Source organism: Chelonia mydas, chromosome 1, assembly GCF_015237465.2.
Source record: "Chelonia mydas isolate rCheMyd1 chromosome 1, rCheMyd1.pri.v2, whole genome shotgun sequence".
Lineage (NCBI taxonomy): Eukaryota > Metazoa > Chordata > Testudines > Cheloniidae > Chelonia > Chelonia mydas.
Genome location: NC_057849.1, coordinates 192,123,403 through 192,130,911, shown reverse-complemented (window position 1 = coordinate 192,130,911; position 7,509 = coordinate 192,123,403). Strand labels below are relative to the sequence as shown.

The 7,509-nt window shown below is 40.2% G+C and overlaps 1 long non-coding RNA gene across 2 annotated transcripts in view; it reads left to right on the top strand.

The window, feature by feature from the left end:
• The window catches only part of LOC122464146, a 395,100-nt gene that overhangs the window by 53,568 nt on the left and 334,023 nt on the right, over nt 1–7,509 (top strand). The gene's annotated exons all lie outside the window — the stretch shown is intronic.

Sequence of the window (7,509 nt, the reverse complement as noted above, 5' to 3'; positions counted from 1 at the left end):
GTACAGGGTCGTACCGCTTTATCAATGCCGGGATAGTTAAGGTCGTACAAATTTCTAGCAAAGACAATGAGGTGGTCTCATTGCTACAAGCAGCCTCTCCAGAGCTAGTTTAAGAGTGGTGAGTCAGTGCTAGGAAGCTTGAACTGCTGTTTCCTATGCTACATCTGTTCAAGGGGATAAACATACTTCTTTGATATCCAGAGCTGTCAATCTGCATCCTCTAGCAAGCAGGAAGTTCCCTTCATTTTATTTTGAATTAAATTTCCTTTACATTTGAAACCACATGCAAGAGAAGTATTATTGGCATTTATGTATTGTGACAAAGCTCTGTCCTTGCCTCCATGGGTCCCACATTTCCTGGCAGATTTCACTAGCCTCAGAGGCTCACTGTGACCCTCCACGTAACCCTCCTTCTTTCTCTAGAGACAAGGGTCATAGTGTACTGAGCCATTTTCATCATAAGCCAGCAAGGGAGGAGAGGAGAAGTTATCCTTCCTTGCACAGTCTCTGTTGTCCCCCAGTCCCAGTGATTAATCAGGGGGCAAAGGTGGGGGGAGGAACCCGGGCTCACCCTCTATTCCGGGCTCCAGCCCAGGGACCCCCTAATAGTATCAGCTATGGTAGCTGACCTTTTAGAAACATGACATGTACAATTCCCTGGGCTACTCCCCCCACAGCAGCCCTCACTTCCTCAAGCTCCACTTCACCCTTACCTCAGGGCCTCCTTCCTTGTGCCTGATATGGTGTGTACTACTCAGCCTCTCCAACAGCACAACTTCCTCCCACAGCTCCTGACATGCACGCCCACCTGACTAACTGGGAGGCTTTTAACTAGTTTCAGCCAGCCCCTGATTGGCTTCAGGTGTCCCAATCAACCTAGCCTTCTCCCTGCCTTCTGGAAAGTTCTTAATTGGCCCCAGGTGTCTTAATTGACCTGGAGCAGCTGCAATTTCACTTATCCTGGTCCTATTGGGATTTGTTTAGCCTGGGGCTAATATATCTATCTCCCACTACTTTTCTATAGCCACCTGGCCTTGCCCCGTCACAGTATACACACACACACACACTGACTCTTAATGAATTCATATCAGATTCATTCAGTTTAAAAAAAAAAGTAGTAGAAGCTTTTATAGCTGCACCTAGATTAGGGCTTTTGATGGCATAGAAATGTCACCAAAAAATCACATGCAAGCATTGCGACACCAAAAAAAGTTTAGTTTAGACCCAGCCTAAGCACTCCTGGCTGATAATTTGCTTGTGAAAGTTTTTTCCCGTGGGAAATTGGGTTTTTTTGACAAAACACACACACATTTTAACAGAAAATGTCTGTTTTTTTAAACATATTTTTTCTATTAGGAAACCAATCCCCCCTCCCTCCCAATATTGAAAAATTTTAGGCTCAACTGAAAATTTCAGTTTCCAACCGTCTCCCACCCCCTCCCCAAATAATCCAGCTTTTGGCCAAAAAAATAATTTTTTTTCTCAGGGGGAGAAAAAGAATTCCTACTTGCTCAAGAAATAAATCCAAAGAAGCTAGCCCTAAGTCCTTTCCTTGGTCTTATTTGTTAAAATGACATTTTGCTTTTTCTTCTTTCAAAGGGGGAAGCTTTTCTTTGAATCTGCAGTTGCTGAATTTGCTAAAAGGAAACAAAGATGTAAAATACCAAAGAAATAAGCAGTTCCTGCATTGGGCATTGGTATATGCTAGTGTGGACTCCTTGTGTCTATGCAGATTCCTACTGAAGTCCGTGGAAACCTGTATAATGCCAGGATCTGTCCCAGTGGATCCCAGCACAAGGTCAGGACCTAACCGTATATCCACTGTGTCATGTTGCTCTTCTCTGTTAACTTACCTGGCAAAAGTATTTGAATGTTCGGTCTCTGTTACATTTAGTGGTTTGAAACTTGTCCTGCTTTGTACTTTTTAATGGGGTGTAATGGTAAAACATGAATGACTTTTATATCTTCTGATGGCAGAAACTACGCAGCCCCTTGTTTCATGAGTTTAAAAGCCTCTGCATTAGGAGTCCTTAAGTTTCCTTGTATTGGCAAGATTCCTTGTGGCAAGTCTGTGAACAATGTGAATTCAGAACCATTTTTTCAAAGCCATACATACTCCACAGAAGTTACATGTAAAAGCAAAATATTTGCTGCCAGATGCACTGGAACTGTGCTCAAACTGTGCAGCTTTGAGTTTTATTGGGATTTAGCATCAGTCAGTTTAAGCAAAGATTTACCAAATATTTGCAAACTTTTTCTATTGTTTTAGTTTGAAAAATCTGAAAATGTGTTGCCTTGTTTCACCTATTTCTCTGTTAAAACAAACAAATACATGACCCAGAAAATTTAAAAGAATGGGGAAACAATGAACAGTCTGCTCAGGAACAGAGAATTGGCCATAGCTGTTTTAATCAATTGATGATGAAATTATCTGTGAATGTTTTTTTCATTATTTGACCAGTTTTATATATGGCTTGCTAATATTCATCATATAAAGTCTTTGTTGTCTTCCCCATCAATTGCTAAATAAATTACCTGTGAATATATTTTTTTTGTCATCCAACCAGATCTATGCAGCGCAGGGATGTTCAGATCCAGCTGTTGCCATATGGCCCATTTTATGACTGATGGATCCAAATCAGAATGTTCTCAGGTTTTGGTTCAGCCTTATCTTTACTAATATATAGCTAGGCTTGGGGGAAGAAGATTTTTATTTTTATTTTCATAATTTTGGCAGATTGGTTTATTTTTAAGCACTTTTTTTAATTTAAATTTTCACATTTGTGCAAAATTATGGGTTTTAAGCATTTTGTTTTAGAATTTTATCCATTTAAAATTTCACAGCTGTGGGAAATTGACTTGGGAGAGGTCAGACAAGAATTATTTAATGACAACTGATGTTGAGACTGAAAAAGTTAAAGCTTCGTAACACATTCTCAGCATCACATGGCAAAGTATACAAAGTAAATAGTTGTAAATCAAACTCTAGTAAGTTCTCAAAGTTGCATTTTTCTTACTTGAAATTTACAGGTAGGTAAAGTATTATCAACAGAAATATTTTTTCGTCAGTACATTGAATGTTTATCAGCATTTACTGATAAACACAGAATCCTTCCAAGCCTATTTATAAAAGTCAAACTCTCTTTCCCCCCACTTGCTTCTCTCCTTCACTTCCCCAGCTCCCTGCAAACATGGAAGTCAGGCGTACTTAGTACCTCAAATGTACAGAGACTCAGGTTTGGGCTCTAGAGCCATATATAATTCTGTGGGGTCCTGAGTGTAGCTTTTCACAGGGTTGCTCTGTGTTTAGAGTTGCTCTGCCTCATGTCAGAGTGGCTGGAATTGTAGTAGAACTTATCAGAAAGCAGTTCTGGGAGTGAATCGGAGACCCAGCTGTGTCAGAACTCTATTGGGATGTGCTGGTATGAAAAGCCGTGCTCCCAAATCCCATTCTGACTAGTGATGTTCAGTGGTTGCAGCCCTCTACCTCTTAGTTCCTCCCTCCTTCACAGTTTCCTTGTGGCAGCTGGCAGGAAACTCCAGATGCCTCAGTATGGGTGGGACACCAAGGCTAGTTGCTTTTTCCAGGCCTGCTCACCCAGTTGGTGGGCCTCTCTAAATTGATGTCTCCATTCTGATGCACAAGGCAACAGAAAAATATAGTGTTATTAACAGATCGGTCATTAGAGGAAAAAGGACAGGCTGGGGAGGGAGCCTCAGAGAGCTGTGGAGCTGTTGAGGAAATTCCCCTGGCTCCCGCAGTAGGGGGAGGAGGATGGCTGCTCTTCATCACCTCTGGCCTCAACAAGAGAAGTAACTGGTGGATGGGGCTGGAAGCAGAAAGCCTCTCAACAACTGCTCCTTAGACCTAGTGAGGATACAGGGGAGTAGAAAGAAACCCCTTCTCCATCTTCCTGCCACTGATAAGGGCTATAAACTTAATGGCACAAGCCCACCTGTATTTAATGGTGGTTAGGAAGAATCTTCCCCTATGGGCAAATTATTCCATAAATGTCCTTTTTGGGGTTTCTTGCACTGACCTCAGAAGCACTGGTGCTAGCCACCATCTGAGACAAGATGGACCACTACTGGAATTCTGTATGGTAATTCTTGTGTTCCTAATGGTCACAGGCATTATTTGGTGAGTAATTTTGAATAGTATATACGCTGTCTGTGGACAATCAACGAATGGGAAGAGAAGTGATATTCCATTAATAAACTATTTATTATGAATTATTTGTCCAGTTCTACTTTCTAAGTCTGAGCCAAATATAACCAATAAAGATTATTCTCAGCTACGTTGGTTCTGGAGTTTGATTGTAAGGTGACTATTATTTCTAATAATTTTCCCAGTTCAATTTCTATGACAATGCTCAAATTTGATTTTTCTTTCATTTCTGACTTTGGATAGACCTGAGTTAGAATTCAGCTTGCATGTTTTTTTTTTCCAGCTAAGTGCTAAATTTTAATCATGAACTATAAAGGGGAAAAATATCAGTGTCTTTTTAGAAAATCCTATTGTAAAGGGATACAAATTCAAAAACCTAAACAATGAGAACTCCCAACATCTTCTAAAACAGTATACTTGAAAACAATATTTGGTTTCTGAGTGCAAGAATACGAAAACTTATAGTGGGGAACTGATGAAAGTACTTTCAAAGAAATATCACTTAACAAAAGAAATACATTAACCGTAGCTTTTGTGAAACCTGCATTATAACATTAGACAAAATGGGCTTTGAGGCATAACACATTAAACTCTGTCAGTGGTCAGGAGTCTGAATAAACTAAAGAATTAGGAAGCCCCGGTGAATGAATATATAAAACAAGTTTTTAGCCTTTCAATATTCCAGTATGTGATATTCAGAAATTACTCCCTTATATCTAATTTAAAAAATCCCTCCTGAAATGTTATAGAATTGCACAGGGGAGGTTATGTATGGCTAACTAGATATTTGCATCTTCTACACCTGTCTATAAACATCTTCTCCAGCCCATATTAATAATTTCTATCTTAAAGGGCTTTGGGTATTGTACCAAAAACCCGAGTGATGGCTGTATTTCTGGGTAATATGGCAGCATATTATTTATATCTTCAAAACAACTATTTTTATTTTGTAAAGCAAGCATTTTATGTGATGTATTTAGGATACTGTATATTCCATCACAATATGCCAGCAGTCCATATCCCATTCAAGGTCAAAAGGAGGAGGTCTTCTTGGGCTGTTAATTTAGACCCAGTTCATCTATCCTTAGGAAGCCTATATCTTTATCTAAGTGGAATATAGTGACCTTAAAAACCCACAGGAGTAAAGCTCAGATGGTTTGTTCATGTCATCAGAATTCCAAGATAAATGTCAAAGCAGAGCTCAGACATCATGCATTATATATCCACAGGCAGTGCACAGTTTTTCTCCCACTCTGCTTCAGGACTGAAGCTTCTTTAGATGACAGCTATGGAAAATCTGAAGTGCCTAGTTTGAGCAAAAATAGAAAGTTCGGAATGCGGTTATTAAAAGTTTAATGTGTGAGTTACGTCAGCATAGAAATAACTAGTGATGGGTGAAACCCATAGCTGCAGCAGTTCAGGTAAAGTTCTATATCTGAACTTTTTAAAGATCTCTTTCCCTGTCTGCATATGGACTTCCCATCATTTTCCCATGCTTCCGTAACACAGTCATATTCTTCTACCTGACTCAATCTTTCCAGTCTCCTGACTCACAAATGAATCTGCTCATCCTCAGCTAGGGTTGCCAACTCTTCAGGATTGTCCCAGTATGTCATGTGATGAAACCTCCAGAATACATCCAACCAAAATTGGCAACCCTAACTTCAGCAGGTCCCCTGAACCCCAACTTTCACTGCGGGTGCGCGCGCTGTTAACTCTGATCTAATTTTGGAGATGTCATCAGAGTGGTGGAAGATCTGCAAAGAGACAGGTGGACAGAATCAAGCCTTGGATTGGTTAGAGAAGTGAGGGTTGAAATGTCAATGAGAGAAGAATGATTACTAATAAATAAACCCAGGGAAAAAAACTAAACAAGCAGCACAGGTAAAAATAGAGTAGAGTGGGGTGCTAGAGCAAAGAACCCAAGCAGCCATAATGTTAAAACACGCTTATTTTATTTTTTTCTCCTTAAGACGCAGCCTTCATATTGCTGTTTCATGTAACCAAATGTTGTTGCTGCAAGGGAGGGGATTGTGTCTAAGATGATGATCTCAGGCTTGCAAGTAAAAGCTGATGTACTTTATTTTTAAGCTTAACAGGAAGCAACCTCGTATTTCTTCGAGGTGTGATTGAAGAGCAATGGAGAGAGCTGCCATTTGCTAAAAGACCATTGAATTAGCTGTGGTGACAGCAGCAAATTTCAAGCCAGAGGCAATTTTTTTTCACTTTGGACGTGGTTTTGATCTTGCTTGCACTGATATAAATCAGGAGTAACCCCACAGAAATCAATCTGTTTACACCAGTATAAAACCAGAGCAAGTGAGCTCAGAGCCAGATTTGTTGTCTTTGGGGAGGTAAACCTGCAGTGCTCGGAGGAATTATTATAATTTAATATGATCAGTCCAGATAAATACTGTTACAATAAATTATTGCATATTCATGATCGTTGATGGTTGATTTAGTGTTAATCAGCTTATTGTCAGCATGGCTCTTGAAGTTCTTCACCAGCTCCGCTAATATATCGTAAGGAACATGGGATTAACTCTCATTCTTTTGAAATTTGTTGGGCAGGGGAAAAAATTCCTCTAAAGAGGAGTTGAGGTCCATGTGCTGGCATCACACCCAGCCCAGAAGTGAATTTAGTGCTGTTGAAACATGATAAGTAGATTAATGTTGGAGGGTGGAGTAGTCTGTTTTTTCCACAGAATAGGCACCGGCAGTACAAGTGCCTCTCTAACCGGAGCAACCCACCTCCATGTTCATTCAAATCCCAGTCCCCAAAACCTTGCCCTCTCCACCAGAGCTACAAAACTGGCCATATGTGATGGCAGATTTTATGATGTGCGCACCAGCAACTGGATGCTGACATCTAACTCATTTCAACAAAGGCCACTGAACAGCTGTCGCATGGTAACGGTTTTTCATTTCTAATGACTTAGGCCAGATATGAACTAGTAATTTAGAAATAAAGGACACCATATCCAATTATCAGTCCCCTCTGCCATTCAGGCACCTCCTTCCCTCACTGTCTCTTAAGGAACTCTCAGGGTCAGCTGCTATGGGAAGGAAGGAAGGAAGCAAGTAAGCATGCATACATACATACATACACAGTATATGAGAGAGAGAGAGAAAGAGAAGGCAGAGAATCTCTTTGTAAATCAAGAGGAGAGAAATACATTAGAGGAAAATATACTGACTAAATAAAGCTGCAATGCATTCATGATGTATCATGCCAAGGGCCAATACCTAATTAAAGTCAAACCTTTTCATGGCTGGAAGAGGGTTGAATCCACAGCTGCTGAAAAGTGCAAAAGAATTAGAGTACTATTTGTGTGTATACA